The sequence below is a fragment of the Temnothorax nylanderi genome, unplaced genomic scaffold, assembly GCF_030848795.1.
Source record: "Temnothorax nylanderi isolate EJ_2023f unplaced genomic scaffold, tnyl_v1.0 TNYL_tig0283_pilon, whole genome shotgun sequence".
In the NCBI taxonomy this organism is placed as follows: Eukaryota; Metazoa; Arthropoda; class Insecta; order Hymenoptera; family Formicidae; genus Temnothorax; species Temnothorax nylanderi.
The window spans coordinates 137,296-161,427 of record NW_027249345.1 but is presented as its reverse complement, the minus strand read 5'-3'; the positions used below and the strand labels follow the sequence as shown (position 1 = coordinate 161,427).

The 24,132-nt window shown below is 43.2% G+C and overlaps 1 long non-coding RNA gene across 1 annotated transcript; it reads right to left on the bottom strand.

Moving 5' to 3' along the window:
* Positions 1-10,906: 10,906 nt before the first annotated feature.
* Positions 10,907-11,301, bottom strand: LOC139780521 (uncharacterized). Its single transcript, XR_011720267.1, has 2 exons — positions 11,239-11,301; positions 10,907-11,152 (listed from the first exon to the last, which is right to left on the bottom strand). It is a non-coding gene; the product is annotated as an uncharacterized lncRNA (long non-coding RNA).
* Positions 11,302-24,132: the final 12,831 nt, after the last annotated feature.

Genomic DNA, 24,132 nt, shown 5'->3' with positions numbered 1-24,132 from the left:
TCGAAGCGACTCGCGGGCCGCCGAGAGCGACGGAGCGCAGGAAAACACGCGCGCGGCGCGTGACACAGCGGCGGGCGGACCCATAATGGCAGGGCCCCGGGACGCCGGGGCTAAATCAGCTCATCTGCCCTCCTCACACTGCTGACCGGATTCCGGGATAGGCGGCCGCCATTCCCGAACCGAAAAGGAGGAACACGGAGGCAGACACGTCCCGTCCGCCGCCGGGAAGAATCCCGGAAAAGTTGCCGCGCGAGCGAAGGGCCGTTTAGCGCCCTGCGGAAAGCCGTAATTCACGGCCCTACGCACGAATCCGCCGCGAGCCTGCGAGCTCACCCCTCATTGGTCCGCGCTCCAACGTCGCGGGGCCGCGTACGCCCGGGGTGGGGTGTGCTATCGATTCCGCCATCGAGCGAAATTTCGGGAGCATTCGTGGATCGTCCTCGATAACCGACGCACGTCAAAGGCCAAGTCGCGATATTCTCTTCGCGTTAAGTCGCATTTTGGGAGCTGAGTACGACGTCCGGCTGCTCTCTTTCGACCCTTGGGACGACACGGCGAGGACCCTCGGGAGAGAATCTGCCTACGGTGAGGTTGCCTCGGTAACGTTTTATGTAAAGCCACGACACCGCTCCCCGGGTCGCGCTCTCGCTCGGGAAAATTCGCGATAATTAGCGTATTCGCCGACAAGGCGTATTTAGCGATCGATAGCGAGAGCGAGGGGCACCGGAATGGTCTCGTGGCCGTGGGATCGCGATCGAAATCTACGAACCTCTGGAGATCGCGGTAGGCGCGTCGATGACGACGTTCGATATCGCGAATACGCCATTTCTCGCGCCCTTCACGTTCACGACCGCGTGTCTCGTTATGCGTAGTATTGCGCCCGGTCGAATCGTAGATTCTGCACGCGATATTAATGGCGTCAGAGGGATATTCGCGTTGGTTTAATTGCGTTACTTACGATTCGCGTTCGGGCATTTAGACTATCCTCGCGATATCGGCTGCGTTGAGATATTATTCGCGGTAGGATGTGGTTCGCCTTAAGATACCATCCGCGTCGACCTAAGGTTGCGTCTCGTTATTACTCGCGGTAATTCCGTAATCTTTCTCGCGTTAATTCGAGTATTTCGCGTTATGCCGAGTGTCTCGGCGCATCATTTTTCGCGTTGGACGATCGCTGACGATCGCGTGTGTTGCGTTCGATCAGAATCACTGGCGTAATCTCAGTTCTTGCGTTAGGATAAATCGGTCATTTCGCGTTAGTTATAATGTTGCTCGCGGTACTTCCGTATATTTTCTCGCGTTAGTTTAGTATTTCGCGTTTCGTCGAGCGCCCCGGCGCCTTTATTCTTCGCGTGAGGATATCCCTGGCGATATCACATGTTGCGTTCGTTCCTTCTTGCGTTGGGACGTTACTCGCGTCGCGTTCGTTGCGTTAGTTTAAGATTATTCTTTGCGTTAGTTTAAGATTATTACTTGCGGTAGATTAAGATTATGATTTGCGTTAGGTTAAGATTATTTGGCGACAGAATCCCGGCACGGGTTTGGAAACTTGCGTTCACGCGCTCCAAGCGTGGCGCATTATAATTTCGCGGTATTGCGCGCTATTATTTCGCGTTTATTTCCGTTATGTCGTAGTCAGTCGTAATTTGTACCGATATTCTATGTTATTTGCCCGCGAGCTTTTCTACTATTGTTAGCTGTGAAATTATATGATCTCGATGATTTGGTAAGTTTAGTTTTCCTCACACGTTCTCTTGCTGCGCCTTCCGCGCGTATACTGAGTTAACGTAATTTTCCGTTTATTTCTGGCGTCCGCGTTATCATATTTTGTATTCGAAATTTGACGCCCGCGTTATCTACCACCTGCTATTTGCTTTTGTTTTGAAAGCCCCATTGGCATTTACTGTTCATCCGGGGATCATTACAGAATAAATGTTATTCTTTATTTGTTAATGGCTTGAGTTACGACATTCGTTATTAATTAGGCGTCACCCCGCCGAATACTGCGCTGCCCTTCATCAACCCCGCCCTGCTATTAGGTCGAGCTAGCCATTCCCTCGCACACCGACTTATTCGTTTTGCGTCTCGTTTTTGGTTTCTCGCGATTTCGCGGACGCGAATTTACGCGTCTGGCGCCCAACAAGAGAATCGCTTCGTGAAGTGTCGGAGGTGCGAGAGAATCACCGGAGAGGCCTATCATCCCGCTCTCCTTTCCCCTTTTGATCCGGCACACGTCCCGGACCGCTCCGGGAGTGAAAAAGTCGTGACATTACATATAAAAAACTACGAGCTGGACAAAATAAAAAATTTTCCTCTCACTTTGTAGGCCTGTTACAAAAAAAATCTGCGAAAATTTTCGACTTTCTAACATGAAAGCTTGAAGTTTTCCTTGCAAAATCTTTTTTTAAAAATGTTTCTACGATTTTTTGTTACTGATTTATCGCGGATTGAATAAGAAATGAGCTTTTTGAGTTTGATTTCTCAAAATTCCCTTAAAATTTATCGTATCGCAATTCAAAAAACAGATTCTTAAAGCTGAAACTTTGCTCTATTGAACGGTATAATTGCCAAACTTTTTTCAATAACATGTAGACATGATACAAATGGATGAAAATAATATAAAAATTAGCGATTTTTCTCTTTTTAATTTTGACCCAGAAAACAATTGTGCAGAACAACAACACAAATTTATTCTTTATGTTTTTTGTACTTTTAAGTACCCTGCATTTAAAAAAAATTTGCCAAATAGCTATGACATTTTTTTCATGGTGGCCACTATGGTTTTATGGAGCAAAACGTACAAAAGATTGTAAAATTGCTTAAGGGGGGTACACAAAATTGAGTTTTGGGAACTGTTAGGGGAACGAATAAATATCTTACATATTCTTACGTATTTTGAGTCGTAGAATCCGAAAATGGCCATAAAAATTGTGTCTATAGCGGAGAAAACATGGAAAACGAAAGAAAATGCAGAAAAACATGAAATCGTTTAAACTCCCAGACGTAATTTTTTTACGTTTTTTAATGCAGGGTACTTAAAAGTACAAAAAAACATAAAGAATAAATTTGTTTTATTGTTTTGCACAATTGTTTTCTGGGTCAAAATGAAAAAGGGAAAAATCGCTAATTTTTACATTATTTTCATCCATTTGTATCATATCTACATGTTATTTTAAAAAATTTGGCAATTATACCGTTCAATAGAGCAAAGTTTCAGCTTTAAGGATCTGTTTTTTGAATTGCGATACAATGATTTTTTAAAGAGAGTTATGAGCAATCAAAGTCAAAATCCTCATTTCTTATTCAATCCACGATAACTCAGTAACAAAATATCGTAGAAACGTTTTTAAAAAAAGATTTTGCAAGGAAATCTTCAAGCTTTCACGTCAGAAAGTCAAAAATTTTTGTAGATTTTTTTGTGCACGTGACAGGTTTACAAAGTGAGAGAAAAATTTTCTATTTTGTCCAGCTCGTAGTTTTCTATATGCAAAAATTACCAAACTCACATAAACTAAAAAATAATAGTAAACCTTCGAAAGTAGAGGTTTTAAGCTTTAAATTTAAATTTCGTTCATTTTTAATAAAGTTACAGCTGCTTGAATTTTGCCTATTTTTAGAGATAAATTTAGCGTTCCTTTAATTTTTAGGGAGAAGTGTATAATTTACTTTTACTTAAATATTATTAATTTTTATGTAAATAGTAATTTTTTGTAACTAATTACTAATTTGCTAATTCAATAAAAATTTAATTTGTTGTTATTGCCAATTTCGTAAATAATTAAAAAATAAAAAATAAAAATTTTTTGCCGACCCTGCTTAACACTACAAAATGGGTGATATCAATACAAAATTACCTTTTTCAAAAAAGTAAAAAAAGGCTCCAAGTACACGCAATGTATTTTGTAAATTCAAAAATCCAACCTAAGTGGTAGCTTTATTTCTCCTTCACAAAATTATGTTACCTAACTTAACTCAAGTGACATGTATTTTAAAAAAAGATGTGAAATCTTTAAATTAAATTGCGTCAATTGCAAAGAGAATATGTATATTGCTTTGAAAAATAATTGTTGTGCAACTACTTTTAAAAAATAAAACCCAAGTGGTATCTTTGTGTTCCTATTCAAGGGTCTTCTTATTCCAACCCAAGTGGTAATAGCTTCTTAATTCTCTTTAACAAATTTTTAATATTACAAAGAATCATTTAAATTACAAAGAATTAAAGAAGTAACAGTACAAAATAAAAATATTTAATTATAACAAAATAAATAAATTTTTCTTGTAAAAAAACTTGGCGCTGCTTTTTTACTCCTGTCGCATTCTTCCCTAAATTATGTTTATTGTTTTTTATTCAATCAAAAATCTAGTACTAATGTTTAAATTTTAATGTTTAAGTTTCAAAGTCTAGCAGCGCCAAGTTTCTTTACAAGAAAAATTTATTTATTTTGTTATAATTAAATATTTTTATTTTGTACTGTTACTTCTTTAATTCTTTGTAATTACAATAATTCTTTGTAATATTAAAAATTTGTTAAAGAGAATTAAGAAGCTATTATCACTTGGGTTGGAATAGGAAGACCCTTGAATAGGAATACAAAGATACCACTTGGGTTTTATTTTTTTTAAGTAGTTGCACAACAATTATCTTTCAAAGCAATATACATATTCTCTTTGCAATTGGCGTAATTTAATTTAAAGATTCCATATCTTTTTTTGAAATACATGTCACTTGAGTTAAGTTAGGTAATATAATTTTGTGAAGAAGAAATTAAAGATTTTATATCTTTTTTTGAAATACATGTCACTTGAGTTGAGTTAGGTAATATAATTTTGTGAAGAAGAAATTGCACAACAATTATCTTTCAAAGCAATATACATATTCTCTTTGCAATTGGCGTAATTTAATTTAAAGATTTCATATCTTTTTTTGAAATACATGTCACTTGAGTTAAGTTAGGTAATATGTATGTAGATTTATTGTGTATCCCCGTAGGGTTTACAAGGCGTTTTTTTTTATGAGGAACGTACCCAAACCTCTTACAAATCACTCCCTTACACGCCCTGGCCATATGCGACCTTACAATTTATTCTATCTCCCTCTCCCTCCCCCCTCTTCCTTCATCCCTCTGTTTATCTTCTTCTGCTTCCTCCGGTTCCGCGTACCTTTGCCTTCCTCCTTCCTGTCTCAACTGTTCCCTGTCCTCGTCCGTTTCCCTCAGCCACCTCTCCGCTTCCCTCCTATCCACCACTGCTCTCCTTTCCCCCCGTCTCTCACCCTCCTCACGCTCACCACACCCCTCTATTTTATTCTACCTTCTCTCCTCCTTTCTTCCCCTGAACTTCGTCCTCGTCCGTTTCTCCTCCATCCTTCTCGTGATCTCCTTCTCCACACGACCTTACAATTCCTTTCCCCTCCCCAGGTAGCAAAGTGACGTCTGTTTAACGTCATTTTTTGGTCATGTTCTGACGATTGCGACGTTATGAAATGACGTCAAAGTGCCGTAAAAATGACGTACTTTTGTCTCATCTCCGTGACGTCATATATTGACGTCACTAATACGTAATTAATGACGTCGCCGTTACGAAATAAAAGTACGTCAGATTTTGAACATTTGGACGTCATCTTGGAATGGCAGTCACAAGACTGACCATAAAATGTCGTCTATTTGACGACAACTTTTTAATCTACATTATTTTTTATGAAATTAAAATGTTAAAATGTCCACTTGATAAACGTTTATAAAAAACCGTTTTTCTTCTTTATCTATGAAAAAAAAAACGCTTTTTTAACTGTTTCTTTACGTATCATGTGCATATAGCCCCGCTTTCTCAAGGCGGTCACCCATCCTAGTACAGTACCGCGCCCGTGTTGCTTGACTTCGATGATCCAGTGAACAGTGACGATCTTCTGACCCTGATGCTTCCTTAGTAACTGTACTTGTCTATAACAAGTACATCTTTAAAGTGTTCAAAAATCTTGTAATGATATCTTCTTGATAGCTATAACACTGCATGAAATAGTTATCATTGTCTTATAAACGTCCATTATTAGTTGCCGACGTCATAGACCAAAAATGACTAAAAATAGACGTCATTATGTCGATGTCGTCTTCTGACGTCACTTTGCTCCTTGGGTTGGGTACTGGTCTACAAACTGACGAACCAGATACGTCGTGTTAAAGTCAGTCAACTAACGTCTTTTATTAGTCTAAAGTCTGACGTCTCAGGTATGTCGTGTTAAAGTCAGTTAACTAACATTTTTTATTAGTCTAAAGTCTGACGTCTCAGGTACGTCGTGTTAACGTCAGTTAATTAATATCTTTTATTAGTCTAAAGTCTGACGTCTCAGGTACGTCGTATTAACGTCAGTTAACTAACATCATTTATTGGTCTATAATATGACGAACCAGGAACGTCGTATTAAAGCGATTTAACTAACGTCTTTTATTGGTCGAAATTCTGACGTCTCAGGTACGTTGTGTTAACGTCAGTTAACTAACATCTTTTATTAGTCTAAAGTCTGACGTCTCAGGTACGTCGTATTAACGTCAGTTAACTAACATTATTTATTGGTCTACAATCTGACGAACCAGAAACGTCGTATTAAAGTGATTTAACTAACGTCTTTTATTGGTCGAAATTCTGACGTCTCAGATACGTCGTACAATGGATAAATAACTAACGTCATTAAATGGGCACTAATCTAACATTACTTGGACGTTATAGTTTGGTTAAATTGTCGAAGTGTTTTTATGGTTATACAAATGACGTCAAGGGTACGTTATAATGAGGTCATTCTACGATTAGTTATTATTTCGTCAAAAAAGTCACGACATTTATACGTCTTAAGTTGGTAAAATGACGTCGTACCCAAAAAATGACGAATTATTGACGTCATATTAACGTCACCTTGCTACCTGGGTCCTTTGCGACCTTACATTTCATTTCACCTCCCTTCGTCTTCCATCCGTCCATCTCCTTCCGCCTCCCTTACTTCAACCACCTCTTTGCTACCCTTCTTTCTGCCAATGCTCTTCCCCTTTCCTTCCGTCTCTCTCCCTCCTCTCGCTCGTCGCCTTCACTCCTTATTCCACCTTCTCTCTGAAAATAAACTGTGTTATAACATCATCTTCCCTTGCGACCTTATATTTCATTTCCCCTCCCTTCGTCTTCCATCCGGCCGTCTCCTTCCGCCTCCCTTGCTTCAGCCACCTCTTTACTTCCTTCCTTTCTGCCACTGCTCTTCCTTCCGTCTCTTTCCATCCTCTCGCTCGCCGCCTTCCCTCCTTATTCCACCTTCACTCTCTTTCACCTCCGCCTTTACCTTTAACCCTTCCAAACAGACTCTCCTCCATCCTTTCCGTAATCTCGTCCTCCGTCCCCTTCTAACTCCTCCATTTCTCCTCTCTCCTCGCTTACCTCTTTCACCTTCGCCTTTACCTTTAACCCTTCCGAACAGACTCTCCTCCGTCCCCTTCAAACTCCTACATTTCTCCTCTCTCCTCTCCTTTCTCCTTTCCTTCTCCTCTCTCTCTCTTACCCTCCTCGTATCCACCAATTTATCCTCGTCCATCTTCACCCTTAATCTACTCCCTTCCTCGTCGCTTTCTCTCCTTCTCCTTCTATCACCTGTCTATATGGCCGGCCCCTTCGATCGTTCGATCCATCGACCCGTCTCGATGACTCCCTGCTCCGTTTCGCACCTGCCGCGCCACCATCGACAATCTCTCTGTCTCGCGACAGGTCGACCGATCGCTCGATCGAAACTCCATGTTGCCAACTCGCTCAGCTTCCTCATCGTGTAACCTGGCCCTTTTATCCTGCTTCTCATTCTAACCTCTCAAGCGTTCCCTTACTTTCTCTCATCACTACTCTTCAACCACGCTATCCTCGACTTCTCCTCCACTTTCACGGCTTCCTCCGAACCTCCTTAACAAGCTCCGCACCCTACTTCATCTTCCCTTACTCTTTACCTTCTCTCAAAACCCTTTTCTTACTCCTCTCCACTCCGGGCCAACTCGTCCACTACGTCTCCCCACTACCCTTCAAGTTAGGTAATATAATTTTGTGAAGAAGAAATTAAAGATTTTATATCTTTTTTTGAAATACATGTCACTTGAGTTGAGTTAGGTAATATAATTTTGTGAAGAAGAAATTAAAGATTTTATATCTTTTTTTGAAATATATGTCACTTGAGTTAAGTTAAGTAATATAATTTTGTGAAAAAGAAATAAAGCTACCACTTAAGTTGGATTTTTGAATTTACAAAATACATTGCGTGTACTTGGCGCCTTTTTTTACTTTTTTTGAAAAAGGTAATTTTGTACTGATATCACCCATTTTGTAGTGTTAAGCAAAGATCTGCAAAAAAATTTTATTTTTTATTTTTTAATTATTCACGAAATTGGCAATAACAACAAATTAAATTTTTATTAAAGTAGCAAATTAATAATTAGTTACAAAAAATTACTATTTACATAAAAATTAATAATATTTAAGTAAAAGTAAATTATATATTTCTCACAAAAATGAAAGAAACACTAAAATCTTTAAAAATAGGCAAAATTCAAGCAGCTGTAACTTTGTTATAAATTAACAAAATTTAAATTTAAAGCTTAAAACCTGAATTTTTACATTATTTTCATCTATTTGTATCATATCTACATGTTATTTAAAAAAATTTGGCAATTATACCGTTCAATAGAACAAAGTTTCAGCTTTAAGAATCTATTTTTTGAATTGCGATACGATGATTTCTAAGGGAATTATGAGCAATCAAAGTCAAAATCCTCATTTCTTATTCAATCCGCGATAAATCAGTAACAAAAAATCGTAGAAACATTTTTTAAAAAAGATTTTGCAAGGAAAACTTCAAGCTTTTACGTTAGAAAGTCGAAAATTTTCGCAGATTTTTTTTGTGCACTTGACAGGCCCACAAAGTGAGAAGAAAATTTTCTATTTTGTCTAGCTCGTAGTTTTCTATATGTAAAAATTACCAAACTCACAGAAACTAAAAAATAATAGTAACCTTTCGAAAGTAGAAATGTTGAGCTTTAAAATCCTTTTTTTAAATTTAAATTTCGTTCATTTTTAACAAAGTTACAGCTGCTTGAATTTTGCATATTTTTAAAGATATATAGTGTTCCTTTAATTTTTGTGAAAAGTGTAGATTACTTAAAAAATTGGTAATTTGTCAGAGAAAAATTTCTAGTTTGTGAAAGTTAATAATTAGGTGAAAATGAATTAATTTCTTTTGTAAACTGGTAATTAGTAAAAATAAATTCTTTATTATTAAAATAATTAATAGATGGTTTATCAAAAATAAATTACTATCTATTTGAAAATTAATAATTAGTGGAAAATAATTATTAATTTTTTCAATAATAAATAAATAGTCTCAGATAAATTACTTATATTTTAAAAATTATTAATTGGTTGAATGTAAATAATTTAATTATTTATATTATTTATATTAATTATTTATAATATTTATATTATTTATATTTATAAGCAGTTAAATGTGGTTTAAAAAAGGTAATTATGAAGGAGAGGGGCTTCCTCACCGAATTGGCTATAATTTTAATTTTGTGTATTTTGGTGCGTAAAACATGAATCTATAAGTTAAAATTGTCGCTCTCAATTAGGAAAAAAGTTATTAAGTACTAAAATTGATAGTTGCGTGGTTAGAACAGGTTTTATTAACCGTTCCTGTTTCTTATCGATTTCGCCATTAACTCGGCTAATTGTTCTTCCACGGATTTTGGAATTTCCGCCTCGACATAACGTATCATCTACTATCTATAATATACGATGCTATATTTTTATTAACCATTTGTCAATTCAATTAGAAAAAAATTCAAATTCTTTTATTTGAAGCACTTGTGAGTTTTACAAAAATGTCTCTCGTTATGTCTTGTATCTTTATCATTATGATATTGTTCAAAATTGCTACTCTTAGAAAATGTATGGATAAGCTTGATAGGACTTGCTATTTTATCTACGAATATGCAATTAACAGATCCAAACAGTTAAGTGACAAGTATATCGACAAAGGTAAAGTCTTATTTGCTTAAATCAACATGCTACACGTATGTATATCACGTAAGTATGACAACGGAATGAAGATTATTGGAAACGATCGGAAAAGGACATAAAAGATTGCTCGGGGGGGTATTAGTCGCCCCGGATTCGCGAATGGTCTAAAGCGTGTAGCGATAACTCGAAGGACCAGAGGGACCGTTCCCTCACGAGATGTACCGACATGCAAAACGAAAGCGAAAGCGCAAGTGAAAAATGCAAAGCCAAGCGACTCACCGTTCGTTGCCCGTTGCCCTCTCGGATGGTGTTTTCTCGTCTCTCTCTCTATTCCTCTCTCCTTCGTCCTTCCCTCGGGTAAGCCCTTCGTTGTAAGCGAGAAGGCGAGCCGGCAGGCAAGCAGGCAAGGCACGATAGACAAGCAAGCAGTGCAGGAAGTTAGGCAAGGCCCGAGATAGGCAGGCGAGCGGTGCAGCGGACAGAACAGGCAAGCAAAGCACGGGCTCGAAGGGAGTCGACTCCGCGTGCGAGTTGACGAGTTCGCGTTCGAACAGCGAAAGTGTGCTCCGGTACTCCATCGTCTCACGCACCTGCGAATTGCGGCGCGAGCGAGTACCAGTTTTTCCAGCAATTGGGCGGGCCACCCGCGGGCGGGCAGCACGAGTCGGGTGAGTCGCGCGAGTGTTGCCTATTTATCGCGATCCGCCAACGTCTCGCGCGAGTCACGAATTACGATTTTGGTGTTACCGACGGTAACGTTCCAACCAATGTACGCTAATAATACATGCAACTTATTAACTAGTATATACAACTAACACTAAGGATGCTGATATTGACTATATACAAGCGAGCGCCAACCAAGATAAATCGCGGATTTATTTATGAATATTCTATATTAAACATAATTAAAATAAAGAAAACTGCACTTTGTAATTTTTAATAATATATTATAAAATCTAATATGTATATATGTTTGAACTATCATAAAACAGTCATTTCATATAACTATTAGCAAGATTTTGAATTTATGTTTACCATTTATTGGTTCATCAAATATACTTACATATAGAAATATTGTTAAAAATATGTACCACATTGTAAGCTTCTGTCGACCATTTACCTGCAAAGGAGTAACATCAAAGTATAATTACATATCCAAAGATAAATAATTTTGAGTAGAGATGTATATATCTAAAATCTACTTACACGTAGGAGTTGATAATAATCTCGTTGATTGGAATGTGGCTTGGATCAGTCAACTCGCGACACTGTAATATAATAATAAATCGATTAGAATTTTCGGAAACATCACTTCATACGATTCTTTCACACGATGACGGTTAATGTTAATTTCCGATTACCTTATTATTATGTTTTGCGTGTTCTATACTTGTCGTCATGACGAAACATCTGACCGAGACATTGCGCTTCTTGGCTACCTCAATGTATCTCTTTCTCGAAGCTGGATCGGGATTGGTATTGTCTATAACTATACTTTTTCCTTGATTCAAGTATTGTTGGACTGCGGCAATGCACTTCTGCCAGCTCTCTAAAGTGTCTCTGTTGACGTATCCGTATTCCTTCAGATAATTCTTTGCAAAATGCGATTTTCCGGAGTCTGGACTGCCGACCATAAGTACCACCTGTTAATGGATATCTATAAGTACGAGGAAAGAGCGGGCCTCTGTTCACATTTGACGTTCACGATGATATTCGTGTTATGCACGATGCTTCTGTCGAAATCGAGGAATCACATGCGGAAAAGTTTTACTTAGGTATTTATTATTAAAAGAATACTTTGTATAATTCTCTTTTATGTTATTTTTTTATTTTTTCTCATTAGATCATGGTACAAGAGGAACAAACACATTTTTCCAGCGAGTAAATGGGAACCTTTTGATCCAACGAAAAGTTACGACAAGTATACAGTGTCGGATAAAAATTGGAAGAAAGATAAAATCTGATAAACTTAGATTCAACGAATTGTCCAATTTCGTTTAAAAGATTCAGATTCAAAGGACTGTAAATATTATAACCAGATAAATAACTTTGTTTCATCGTACAATTGATTCATTATGCAACAGATTGTAATTTATATATATATATATATATTACAATATATATACAAATATATATATGTATATATATTGTAGCTACATTGTATTTTTAAGGACTGTGATTTTAATTCATTCAGTTATATAATAATATTTAATTCATTTACTCGATTATGTAGCTCTACTAAATTAGTCTTTTGAATCTGAATCCTTTAAACGAAATTGGACAATTCGTTGAATCTAAGTTTATCAGATTTTATCTTTCTTCCTATTTTTATCCGACAGTGTATACTTGTCAACTTTTCGTTGGATCAAAAGGTTCCCATCTACTCGCTGGAAAAATGTGTTTGTTCCTCTCGTACCATGATCTAATGAGAAATAACATAAAAGAGAATTATACAAAGTATTCTTTTAATGATAAATATACCTAAGTAAAATTTTTCCGGCATGTGATTCCTCGGATTCGACAGAAGCATCGTGTATAACACGAATATCATCGTGAACGTCAAATGTGAACAGAGGTTCGCTTTTTCCTCGTGCCTAATCACAATATTACATACATTAAAATAACATGCCAACATTGTGATATTGCTTCATAAGTTTTATCATTTAGTATCTTTACCTTAGTTACAATAAAATCGTAAAACGTATAATGGTGCGGTAATATAAGAAAGATCCTCTTTGACATACATTAACTGATCTGCCATTACTGTTTTAAGCTCGCTGAATTCACGCTTCAGAACTTCTAAACATCTCTGAAGAAGCTGATAGATAGAATTACCTGTGAAAATTTAATTTATGCAGTAGAACATTTATGTCACGCCAATGTTACTCCAAAAGTGACACTGGAGTATTTTAATAACTTGAAAATTCTCTAAATCGACCCCAAGCTATCGATCAAGCCTAATTAGAACTTGATCCGTTCACTCGTTATCGAGATCTCAACATCTCGAGTACTCGCAACCCGTCGCGTCGCGTAAAAGAGTCACGGTCGGTCTCGCTCCGCGTATACTTGGCGCGAGACACTACCGTGTCTCTTGATAACATTATTTTATTCTTAAGGGGATCCTATAGCGGAGGCCGAACTTCCTCGATGTCGATAATGTCAACATTTCTAACCCTGTTTTCTATGTTATATATCTATATCTGTCTTTTTTTCTTTTTTCTTTTTGTTAACGGGAGGGAAATCCTCATCGGATACCGGGGCGGGGCGGGGCGGACGGTCATGCCGAACTTCTACCGGCTAAAACCCCCCGGATATCCCTCTCGGCGTTTGTGTGGGAAGGCCCCGGGAAACGCGCTGATTCGTCCATGAGCCTCCCCACGCCTAGCCCTGTAGGGCTTGAATCTAACTTGTGGAGGGTGGATGACACCACCCCCACCCGCCACCCCCCTCCGGGGGTTGCTGCAAGCAGCAGCGGGCGCGCGGCTGTCCCCGACCGCGCGCCCACCCCCGGGCGAGTGAGGGGAGGAGTGACCATCACCATGTGATGGGCCCCTTCCCCCCTCGCGCTCCCATATGGAGGGCAGGTGGAGGCAAAACCCAGGAGCGCCGAGACACCCCCAGGCCCCGCCCCCAACCCTCCACGGTCCGGAAGGAGCGTCCGCGACGGAAACCCCATAGGGAGTCCGCCCGAGCCCCTCCCGGGCCGCATCCTCCACCAACCTGCTCGGCACGAGAATCAGCGGCAGGGGAACGGGCCCCTAGAGAGCCCCCGTGCCGCCGCCGTCCAACCCCCCCTTCTGTGCGGATCAATCGCCCGCCGCACTCCTAGTTTGACACACACCCCCCTTCCGAGAGGGGAGGTCCCGGCCGGAAGGGTGAGTGGGAATGCCACCCGCGTCAGCAGGCGACGTCCCTCACCCCCCAACCGTTGTCTTAGTCCTGTGCTCTATCAAGAGCAGCGGCAGGGGCATCCATGCGAGGTCCGCGTCGCCTTCCGCCGCTTCCCCCCTCCTTATCCTCTCGTTTGCCTCCTTCCGCGACATCACGTTGCCGCAGAAGAAGGCAAACGCCTTCCAGTTGTTGTCGCCTTTTTCTCCTCCCTCGATTGTCTTTGCAATGACGGCCGGGAGGGAGAGATCTTCCCCGATGACTGCCCGGAGGACACGGCGCTGTTCGTCCCACGCTGGACAGTGTTCCAACTTGTGTTGCGCCGTGTCTGCCTCCCCCGGGCAGTGATGGCAGCGCGTGGTGCGCTCCTTCCCGATCCGGCACAGGTAATCACCGAAGCAGCCGTGCCCGGTGACCACCTGTGCCGTGTGGAACAAAATTCCCCTTTTTTTTCGTTTCAGCCACTCCGCTAATACCGGCTGGACAGCCTCGCGTACCCTCCTACTCGCCAACTGGGGGTTCGCCAGATATTCCTCCCAGCTGCGGAGGAGGGTCCCCTGTACCTGGAGCTTCAGCGCCCTCCTTGCCCTCGCCGGAACTTCCCCCAGCCTTTCCCTGATCGCCCTCACCGACCTATACATTTCGGCGTAGGATTTCGCGATCAGGTGGACCGGGCGAATCCCGGCAAGGGTGGTCGTCCCCACGTGGGAGACGGTCCTGTAGGCTCTGGCGGCCCTATTTGCAATTATGCGCTGGGCCGTCGCCATTTGCCTACTGAGGTGGACGCTTTTGCCCACCTTATCCCACCAGATCGGTGCTGCTGTACGCAGTGGACCGTCGCCACGTAGAGGCGTCGCACGCCCTCCTCTCCCCAAGTTAGTCCAAGGACTGCCGCTTCGAACAAGTCCTTGTCCAACTTTTTTATGGCCCATCTCCGTCGCTTTTTCTCCGCGTCTCGGCGGCGGGCAAGCAACCCTGGAGGGGTGGCCCGGACCGTCATCTCTATATAGAGGTGATCGGAGAGTGTCTCCTGGCCCGTGACCACTCTCCAGTCGCGTATTTCGCGCCCGGCAAGGGAATTGGCCTACGTGAGGTCGATTACCGACGTCCCCTGCCGGCGCACGCAGGTGCTTTCTCGGCCTGTGTTTATTAATTCCAGGCCGAGCCCGCCGCCCATCCCTCCAGGATCTTGCCTCTCCGGTCGGTGCGCGGGGAACCCCACAGCGAAGACTTTGCGTTGAAGTCCCCCGCCACCGTGACCCAGCCAGGCAGGCGTCTGCGGACGCACGCAGCAAGGTCATATAGCATCCGCTTGAACCTGACCAGGTCCCAGCTCGGAGGGGCTTAGACTCCCATAACGGAATGGGCCCCCATTCGACTGCCACAAACCCATCCCCGGCTTCGATGAGATTGCACGGGGGGGAGTGTGGCAGTGTCCTCCACGTGATTGCGGCGGAGCCACTACGATCCGCGGCCCAGCAGGGGTGGTCTGCCGGGACCCTGTAGAACTCTGCCACTATTCCCAGACCACACCCGCGTTTCGCAAGGACATGGAAAAACAAATCCTGTGCGGCGCGGGCGTGGTTCAGGTTTGCTTGTAGGACCCGCAGGGACATTTTATTTCGTTCCCACGGGGTCCTCCACCCTTGTCCTCGTTGGTTCTGCTGTGACAGCATCTATCTCCACTGGCTCATCTGGCCTTGCCAACGCGGGATCCACCCTTTCCTTCGTTTCCTCCCTGGGTCTGTTTGTGTCAATGGCCTCAACCGCTAATTTCGTGGCCTTTTTGACTGTGACCTTGTCACCAGCGACCTTGAAGCCGGCTACCTTCACCGATTTGACAACCTTGGGCTTGGGTTTTGTGTCTAAGGTTGTCGTCGACGCCTTGGCCTTCTTGCTCAAAGCCGGCGTTTCCGTCCCACTATTGGCGGCGCCGCCCTTCGTGTTGGCTGCCGCTTTTGGGGTTGCCTTTCCTCCATTCTTTGGAGGAGTTGCTCCTCCCTTGCTCCTCTTACCACCGGGACATGACTTATTGCCAACTCGGTGGTTACTGGGCAATCTCCGACTGGCGCAAACTGCGCACTTAAACGGCGCCTCGCATAGTCGGGCTTGGTGGCCTGACTCACCGTACCGGTAACAGGTACCGGTGCGGTCAATGTCGCTGCCACAGGTGGCCCTGGTGTGACCAAACTCCAGGCACCTGTAGCATTCCAAAGGTCGCTTGTCTAACAACTCGACCTTTGCATTCGCGCATCCAATCGTCACGCGCTTCTCTCTTGTAAGCACGTTCGTGGTCGCCACTGGGCACCTTACAAACGCGGTGCAGAGCCTATTGGGCGATCGTCATACCGGCCCCATTGCTATGTCGGAGGGGTGCGATCCTCCTTTAGCAGCTAGGGTATCCCGTATTTCGTCCCCCGTCACCGATACGTCAAACCCGCTTATCCTGAGCTCGGCGGACATGACAGGGCGGGCTATCCTAACTCCCTCTTTCCCATTGAGAATTTCGGCCATTTTGTTGGCAAGAGCATCCGCTTTCGCCGCGCTGTCTTTAACCGAGAGCTCAAAGCTCATTGCTCCTGTGGCCGTCTTTCTCAGGTTTGAGATTTTCTCAATCCCAAGGTCCGAGAGTTTAATGGCCTTTCTCATTAGGCCCACGGTCTCGGCGTACTTTCCCTCTTTGGAATACGTCAGGGTGACCGCCGACGTTTTCGGCACCCTGCGTTTGGTCTTCTTCGGTTGGGTAGGGGTGGTATTCTTATTCGCGGACTTCCCGCTGGGCTCCGGCCTACTTTCCGCCTTGCTGGCGGTTTGTTTTGCCGGGGCCTTCTGTTTACCCGCCCCCACCTTCTCTTTCCTTCCCACTACCCTCGACCACGATGTCACCTCTATGGTTTCCGCCGGGGAAGGTGTGGTTACGAGGGGCTGCGACCGAGGTCTCTTCATCTCTCGCCCCGCACCCTCTTTTCCTCCTGGTAGAGCCACTTTCCCCACCTCAGATTTTGCTATGGGTTTGGCGCTCTTTTTTAAATTCTTCCCGGGTCTTGTCTCCGGGCTGACGGACCTTCCGGCACTGAGGGGGGGTTTCGTATTTCCCTTCCCATCGGGGTTGCTAGAGTCGGGAAAGCAGACTCAAATCTCTCCGAGAGCCTATGGAAGAGATTTTCCGCCATTCTGTCAACCTTCTCGTTTACATTCAACACGAGCATCCTTGACAGGCGCTCCTCCATAGTCTGGCTTTCTACATCCTTGACTGTGCTCTCGATCGTCCCTTTGGCGGGTACCGCAGGGTCGATCACTTTACGCTGACCCTGAATAGACGGCCTTACCGCCTCCGGCATCCCTTCCCTGGCGATTTCTCCTCTGGAGGTCTCGGGGAATCCTCCCCCAGAGCGGGTTCGGGATCTTCTCCAGAGGAGGAAGGGAGATTGTATCTCTTTCTCTTCGTGTTCCTAGTGTCGCGCTCTTGTCTCTGGCCGCGCGCTCTGCGACCTGTTCCTCCAGCTGCGCCTGTAGTTGTTCTATTCTGAGGCGCTGCTCCTGCATATCTTGCTGCAGCTGCGCATATTGCGCCTGCATCTCCCGCAAGGTCGCGATCTCTTTTTCCTGTGAGACGATCTTCTCGCGGAGTTTGTCCATCTCCGCGTCCCGCGTGTGGCCATCCCCCGTTCTCTCCATTCTCTGGACTAGTTAGGAAATTGCCACTTTAATCATCGCCGCCGACGTATTTAATCTTCCCTTCATGCTACACTGAAGTTTCCCCGACTTTTCGGTTATCAGGTCAACAGCATTCACTTGCTCCAGGATTATCTCTGGAAGTGTGTCCGTCGGCGTGTAACTAAGCTCTTCTTCCGCTTTCTTCGCTATCCTCCTATTTATGGAGATATTGGCGGGAAGCATCCCGTCGCGCACGATACTCAGTTCTTTCGCAGCCTCTATGAGTCCCTTCTTAACGTTTAGAAGCTGCTTCACGTAGTGTTCCCCAGTTGAGGGGGGTCGTCCCTGGCCGCCCTCTCGCTTCATATTAATGAGGGAGCCATATTCCTCGCCCTCTATTTCGGTGACATGTTCTCTCGTGTCATCTACTATCTTCCTGACAGTTTTCTGTCTGTCCGAATCCAGCAGGGGATTCCCCTCCTCGACGTCGCCTTCTACACACACAACGTCGTCCTCCTCTGGTCCCGATGGGCTTTCCCGTGACAAGCTATACTCAGACATAACGGGAGACGCCTCCCTCACTGGAGACGCCTCCTACTCCGGTGGCCGGGTTCGGAAGGGATGCGATCCCCGATCACCGGAGTTGTCTGCGCACTGCCGGCTCATACGTCCGGCAGCCAGACCCACCGGCCCCGACCTCGGAATAAGTCTGAGCGGCCCGATGGGTCTGTCCTCCCAGGCTGCCTGGCCCCGACCCCGAAATACATCCGGACGTCCCAGGCGATCCTCCACCCCCCGCGGACCGTGGGACCACGTCCCCGGTGTGCAGCCGCGGGTGTGGGTCACTCCTCCACCCGACCCAGAACCACGTCCTGGGCCGGAATGGAAAAGGGATGCCCACCCCAACCCTCCTGCCGGAGCACCGGCGTGCAATGGAGGTGAAGGAGTGAGCCTTCCCGCTTTCCTCGGTGGGACGGCATCTCTGCCCACCTCGGGAACGGGGACCCCCTTCCATTACTCCAACCCCGTTGGTTTTTTATCGAGGTTTTCCTTCCTCTAGGCCGACGGGAGGAGTAGAAACTCCCCCTAACGGTCCCGGCCGACCGGGCGTTCGAAGTCGTGGTCGCCTTTCCCTACCGACGATTGGGACCGACCCGAAGGCCAGTCCCTGAGGGAGTCGCCGGGATCCCATTCTTCCCGCCACTCCGGTCCGTAGACCGGTTGCAGGAAGGGTAGACTCTTAGATCCCGCACCTCACCAACGGGTCACCACAGTGACTTCTACCAACAGAAGCCACCGGATCCGAACGGGGAGCCCTCTCGCCGCGCCAAGGCGGTCCACCACGAGAGGGATCTATATCTGTCCTTGTCTAACAAAAGGCATCTGTCCTTGTTCGATTGCTGCGCTACCTCTCGCTACACGCAATACTGCTTATCCTATCAACTTGAATGTGCTTTTGCACATATAAAAGTTAAATACACTAAACTTTTTATCTAGGCTTTCAATCTTACAAGGAAACATACGGAGGTGTCCCACTCCGACCTTGATGAGCTTCATATATGTTGTTGTGTAGACAAAAATAAGAGATACGTCTTTTTTTATACGTGCCCATACGCATGTTTAGAGAGTGAACACCTCTTCGGAAAAAATCGATTTTTCTCTTTTGGGCCAAATATCTCCGAAACTATAAGAGATAGAAAAGTTTTTAAAAATATAAATTAAATGGCTTCAAAAGTACTTTGAAATAATAACAAAATATTTTTTTATTTCTTTTATTTTTTAAAACGTCAGAGATTCTCTTCAATTAAAGCTAGCACACTGTCAAGCGGTAGAAGGGAGGCAATTCGAACATCTGCTATAATCATTACCAAATACGCGCGCGTGCACACACGCACACACACAGCAGAGAGGGTTTGGAGTCAATAAATACTACGGGAGTGACGAGCCGTAGGGTCCTTATCCCTGCTGACACACACACACACACACACACACACACACACACACACACACACACACACACACACACACACACACACACACACACACACACACACACACACACACACACACACACACACACGCACGCACACACACACACACACACACACACACACACATACACACACACAATGAGGTGTAAATCCGACCGTGCAACCTCCACGCGGTACACCTTGGCTAATGCTAATGCCGGCGGTACTTGAACTTTATCAACTCATTTCTCGAAAAGTACTCAACCGAGAGAAGTTTATTGACAGTGTTTTGAAAAGCTCTCGATGTCAGCTATAAGAATATTAAATAAAAAGTGGAGGTTTCCATTTAAAATTTTAAAGTTGACCTTGGAAGCTCCTCCATACTTACGCTCAAGGTCAAATAAGTACCACCGTTTGATGCATTTGTTGAAGCCCTACAACTTATGTATAAAACGTTTTTTCCTAAAATGTCTTGTTTTCGAGATATTTCACCGGTTCCAGACTTTTTCCCCACCCTGTATAATTCGATATAATAATATATAATACTTATTATTACTACGATATATAAGTCACCTTGTGATGTCTCAAATTAGAAACATACACATTTGATATGCGTCGCGCATGATTTAATTTACATTATTTACAATTAATCTTATCTATGATTCAGTTGTTATGTCTAGACTCTAGAACACGATAAAAACTTCCATGATTACGTAGAATGACCTTCAAATGTATTAGTCATCTTCTATTAGGTGTAAGTACGCGAAGATGCAAACAGAACGCGTTGCATGAAGAATCGAGCGCATAGGCGGACACGGATAAAGTGTGTACAAAGGCGTTTATAATTATTTCTCAAAAATGGTTTATCGTAACATAACTTTCTCATACATGGTTGAATTCGTAAAAAAAACAACCTTTTATTTGGTGATCAAAAAATTTTTAAATTTTGAAAAAATGTATTGGCGGGGGTGTTAAAAAATAAAAGAAATAAAAAAAATATTTTGTTATTATTTCAAAGTACTTTTGAAGCCATTTAATTTACATTTTTGAAAACTTTTCTATCTCTTATAGTTTCGGAGATATTCGGCCCGAAAGAGAAAAATCAATTTTTTCCGAAGGAGTGTTCACTCTCTAAACATGCGAATGGGCACGTATAAAAAAAGACGTATCTCTTATTTTTGTCTACACAACAATATATATAAAGCTCATCAAGATCGGAGTGGGACACCTCCGTGGGTTTCCTTGTTAGTTCTAATTGCACAATATTGTTTTTAAATGTTTTCCCTAGGTCGTACGTATCTCATTTTGTATATATAAACTGCAGTATTTTTGTATTAAGCAAATATTGTCGTCAGTGACAGCTCTATGTGCTCAAATTTTTAATTTTTTTTTTTAATGTAAAATCGACCAGACCGACCTACATTTTTGTGCGTACTTTAATTCTGTAAAAGAATTTTGCAATTTCGTATAGCCAATTAAAAATTTAATGCATTTAACTAAATGTCGGTAACGACTGCCACTATAGGATCCCCTTAAGGAATATAACCGACCAGCGATCTGAATCACATGACCCAAGTATTTAGAGATTATTCATGCTAACAATCGATACGAAACATCGCAATAAATCTTGTGAATGATTATAGACTCACAAATTATTTGGAATCGAAAAAAGAATAATCGAAAAAGCATATTCACTGAGCAGTACGTTTATGCAGAAATAAACAAAAATTCGCGAGTTGTCGCGTACACCGGTAATACGTAATACGATTATTATTTAGTTTAACGAAACACATAAACAGACCGCAATTATCTCAAAAAATATAATTATACCTGTGACCTATCGGGCTATACGGCATAGATCGAGTCGATAGAATCTACGCACAAGTGCACGCAAAAACTTACTGCGTGTTGCGAGATTCGCCGGTGAAATGAATAACGGATTCTAATGGCGCCTGCGAGACAGGAAGTCTTCTTCTCTAATCTTTCCTTTTGGATTTCCGAGACAGGAAGTCAGTCAAGCCGCTACGGATTGCGGGCTCGGTTGCGATTTAAGGATACAGTTGAATATAGGAAACTAACCTATAAGAGCGAAACTGCATCGTTCTAATTGGTCGGTGTTATTCTTTATAAACAAATGTATAATAGGCTTTGAGTAAGAACAAGTTATGAGAGCCGACGCAAGATCGAATATGCGGAATATATTTATCTTAGTCAATACATTAAAACAATAAAATTCAAACGTTTCGGCCCTAAATCGGGCCCTCTTCAGTGACTCATGTATAAAAAGTTAATATGTACACATCGACGCGGTATCGCAATGGCCAAGTACAAGATCAAAATGCACGCATACAATGATATCGCAATCGGTTGACGCGAAACTCAAGCGCAGATATTGTGATTCGCATTTGGAGGACGTCAGGTGCGTGTTCATATCTCTCTGCAAGTATATGTTACGGCGCGTGTGTCCGGTAAGCACCGGCGTAGCAATTGACAGCGGGAATCAAAGAGGGAGAGTCGAAAGCAGCAAACTGTGGCCCGACAGAACTACCGAATGCAATAACCATTAGGACCATTATAAGAGATGAAAATAATGCATAACTTACTGCGTGCTACGTGAGACGCATTCACACGTCTCTGAGATATTCCCTGTGTGGAGAACGATATGTGTTCGTCGGCGTCTGAACCACAAATGTGAATTCAAAGCGCACGCCGTGATCTCAAGAGCACGCGAATGTATAATTAAAAACAAATATACATCGCCGATCACACGGTCGTAACAAGAGAATTCATCGGGTTTTCCTAAACATTAGAGCGACGCTTTATTTTATTTATTAGCGGGAGATATGATTCGCCTAGAAAGTCAGTGTCAGTTTGTAAATTGACACCGTTGTGCTGCAGCCCGATGTGCAACATTTCAGAAACCAAAGCGTCTGATATAAAACGGTTCTTTGTCGAGGATTGCGGCACTCCCGAAATCAAACTTGTGGTTGTGATCCATGCAATGCATCTGCACTACAGAAAGCCCCCCCGGATTTACTCGCTTATGTTCCCTGATGCGAGTTCCCAAAAGTCTGCCCGTCTGTCCCGTGTAAGAAGCATCGCAGTCAGCGCAATTAATGCGATACACGACGTTGCTTTGAGAAGCATTGTCGACATTGTCCTTATGTACTTTAATAAGGCCATTAAGTCGGTTAAAGCCGTAAAAACTCAATTTTTTGTCCATAGTGTTAGCAAGATGAGTAAATTTTTCCGAGATATTTCTCACGTACGGAACAGACAGATAAGACCTGCCGCTTGGCTCTTCGTCGTTCAGAGGCCCCGGGAGAGATTTTTTAAAAAGAGATTTAAGCTTTCCCACAATTATCGCGAGAACGAAGTCCAGTGGGTAACCATTCTCAAGTAAGAGAGTAATGGCCAAAGACAGATTTTTTTGGTGGAAACTGGGATGGGATAGTCTGAACGCTCTGTCAATTAATCCCATAGCTACCCCCCTCTTTTGGCTACTCGGATGGCTGGAAAAGAAGCTGAGATATCGTCCAGAAAAAGTCGGTTTGTGATACCAATCAAATATCACTCTTTCATTGGCAACTATTATCGTGGTGTCTAGAAAATTAAGGGTGTTGTTATTACTGATTTCTATTGTGAACTTTAGCCTGTTGTGAATGGAGTTAAAATTATCAAGGGTGTCTTGCAAAAACTCACAAGGCGCTGCAGATGCAACGTCGTCGACATAGCGGAAATAAAAAGGTGGGATGTATTTGAGTCGCTTCAAGGCCTTATTCTCAAGATCCCGCATGACAATCTCTGCAGCGTCAGGGGACAAAGGAGACTTCATAGGACTGCCGTGTGTCTGTCTATAAATGACATTGTCAAAGGTGAAGTACGTAGAGTCGAGCACGATCCTGATAGCGGCCACAAATTCTTCCCGCGGTAATTTAGTATTTGGAGCTATGAGATTCCATTGTCTACGTATGCTGTCAATGACTAGGTCGGTCGGAACATTCGTAAAAAGCGATAAAACATCTAAAGAAAATAGAACAAATCCAGGGGGGAACTCTCTGTTGTTCAGCTTTTCGACAAGTGTAAAGCTGTTCTTGACGCTGGAATCACTTATAGGCAGACTCTTATGTAGGATCTTTTGTAGGAAAGAAGCTAGGTCATACAGGGGGGTATTGATGGAAGACACAATGACCGCGTTCAGGAAACACAACTGTTGAGTGAGCGCTCATTATGATTGGTTCTTACACTTAGATCCGGAGAAGAACCAAAGGTAAGAACCAATCATATTAAAGGATCACTGACCGCTCACTCAACAGTTGTGTTTCCTGAATGCGGCCAATGATTCTGAGTGGGCAGTCGGGTTTATGGATCTTAGGTAGGCCATATGCCCTGGGCAAGATCCCGTCACTGACATGTAGAGAACTTGTTATTCTTTATCTCGATTGGCTATTCGGCCTAGTCCCGGAAGAATCGCGTTTCTCGCCATTGTCTTGAAAACTTTTAGCAGAGTACGAGACGTATAATGCAAAAAACCGTATATTGAGGCTGCGTTCCTTTTGGGCGCTTTCGACTGAAAGCGTCAGTC